At 52.3% G+C, this 2,585-nt stretch overlaps 1 pseudogene across 1 annotated transcript; it reads left to right on the forward strand.

Moving 5' to 3' along the window:
• The first annotated feature begins 330 nt into the window (after positions 1-330).
• LOC307270896 (RNA-binding protein Nova-1-like) lies at positions 331-1,350 on the forward strand (annotated as a pseudogene). Its single transcript has one exon. The product of its transcript is annotated as an RNA-binding protein Nova-1-like (transcript).
• Positions 1,351-2,585: the final 1,235 nt, after the last annotated feature.

Raw genomic sequence — 2,585 nt, forward strand, 5'->3', positions numbered from 1 at the left:
TCAGGCAAGCTGATCGTACCCAACAGAAATAATAAGAAATGTAATCTAATAAAATGTACAAATCTAATAACATAATAACAAATATGTTCTGAAGTATCAACAAAAGCAGATCTTTTAATGACCAAACGTGTCAATGAGTTAGTGTGAATGTCGATAGTCAGCCTGCTATCGGTGTATGAATGTGTGTGTGAATGGTAACGTGGGAATGGGAACAGGTCTCCCCTTGCAAAAGAGACTCCGGTCTCAATGGGATTTACCTGTATAAATAAAGGTTAAAAAAAAAAAAAAAAAAAAAATGACCTTCTGATTTTTATTCTCTCTTCTCTCCAGGCCAAGCTGATCGTTCCCAACAGCACGGCTGGTCTGATCATCGGTAAAGGCGGCGCCACGGTGAAGGCGGTGATGGAGCAGGTCCGGGGCCTGGGTCCAGCTCTCCCAGAAGCCCGAAGGCATCAACCTGCAGGAGCGCGTGGTCACCATCAGCGGAGAACCGGAGCAGAACCGCAAAGCCGTCGAGGATCATCGTCCAGAAGATCCAGGAAGATCCCCAGAGCTCTTCCTGCCTCAACATCTCCTACTCCAACATCACGGGGCCCGTAGCTAACAGCAACCCCACCGGCTCCCCGTACGCTAACTCCCACGGAGGTCATGCCCTCTGCGGCGGCCGCTGCGGCTGCCACGGCGTCCTCCCTCTTGGGCCAGGCCACCATGAGTCAGATGGGCGCCTTCCCCACCACCATGTCCAGCCTGTCGGGCAACGACCTGCTGCACATCACCTCCGCCCTCAACACTCTGGCCAGCTACGGCTACAACACCAACTCCTGGGCCTGGGCCTCAACCCGGCCGCCGCCACGGGGGTGCTAGCCGCCGTAGCAGCTAACGCCACCCAGCAGCCGCCGCCGCAGCTAATCTGTTAGCTTCCTACGCTAGCGACGCGTCCAGCAGCGTGCACCAGTCCGGCCTCGGAGGCTTCTCCCCTGGGCTCGCTGGCGGCCGCCACGGGGGCGACCAACGGCTACCTGAGCGCCGCGTCGCCGCTCATGGCCTCGTCTCTGCTGGCGTCGGAGAAGCTCGCGGAGGGACAGAAGGAGGTGGTGGAAATAGCCGTGCCGGAGAATTTGGTGGGCGCCATTTTGGGGAAAGGAGGGAAGACGCTAGTGGAGTACCAGGAGCTGACGGGAGCCCGCATCCAGATATCCAAGAAGGGAGAGTTCATCCCGGGCACCAGGAACAGGAAGGTGACCATCACTGGCTCCCAGGCAGCCACGCAGGCCGCACAGTATCTGATCAGCCAGAGAATCACCTACGAGCAAGGGGTTCGCCGCCACCAACCCACAGAAGTTGGGCTAAAACCTGACAGCCAATGAGAAACGAGGAGGAAAAGAGGATCAAAAAATAAATAAAGAGTGGGGGCTCGGGGGAGGAAAAGAATTGAGAGTGAGAAAGGAAAAAAGGAGAGGAGAGCAAGAATGTCAGAAGGAAAATCGTCTGCGGCGTTTTCTCTTCTGCGTGTTTTCAGTATTCTCTATTTGAAAAAAAAAAAAATTATGTTTTTGACGCGAAAGCAAAAATTGTGCGGAGAAGACGAGGAGGGAGAGGAGCGAGATATCACGCTGAAAAACCAAGAAAAAATGTGTAACGTGTAAATAAGGTTTTATTACTTAACGTCTTGACCATTTCGGGAATTTTTATTGTTTCGTTTTATTGTTTTTTTTTTTGGTTCGTTGTTTTGTTTTTCGTAAATGAAGCTGTCCTGTTTGTTTGTTCGTTTGTGTATGTGTGGACAGCGCTGAATGCCATGTTGACAGGTTGACTGCCTGAGTAAAGGCCATAGGACGCAGAGGGAGGGAGGGAGGGAGATGGGCACTTGGGTGGAGGGATGGAGGGGTGGTGGGGTGGAGGGGTGGAGGGTTTGCATTTACAGGGTACAACCCTCCAACCCCTCCCAAACCCAGAATCCCTTATAGGGGGTTAAAAAAAATCCCTATCCCTCCCTCTCCCTGCAAGCCCTCAATCTATTGTTGGGTTTTCTTTTTTTTTTTTCTTCTAGATTACATTTTTCCCCTCAAACTCCTTTTACTCCTTTAAGTCCTATTCCAAAGCCCCTCTCACTAATTCCCCCCCCCCCCCTCCTCCCCCCACCCTCTACCCGACCCCCTACCCCACCCCACCCCCTTTTTCTAAGGGTTTTTATAATGAGCAGGACTGCAAACTCCAACTCTGTGTGTTAGCGAAAATACGTCCTGGACTCTTGCCCACACATTTTAACACCTTTTTTTTAACCGCTCCCACATCTATGATTTTACCTCCCCCCTTCTCCCTCCTTGTTCTGGGAGGATTGGTGAGGTGAAATTGGGGGAGGGGTGGAGCGTGTGTGTGTGGGGGAAGAATCAGCTGGGCGTTTCTTTCATATTCACACTACCCTGTAAACCCTGTGATGTATCCCACAAACGGTGCAGCGCCGTGGGGGGTGATACTGCTTGTAACACCCCTCCTTCCCCCTTCCCCCCTTCCCCCGACCCCCCATACGCAGTTCTAGTGTTTGACATAGAAAGCCGAGGCGCACTTTTATGACCTCATGACGT

The sequence above is a fragment of the Ammodytes marinus genome, assembly GCF_949987685.1.
Source record: "Ammodytes marinus genome assembly, contig: scaffold_335, whole genome shotgun sequence".
NCBI lineage: Eukaryota > Metazoa > Chordata > Actinopteri > Uranoscopiformes > Ammodytidae > Ammodytes > Ammodytes marinus.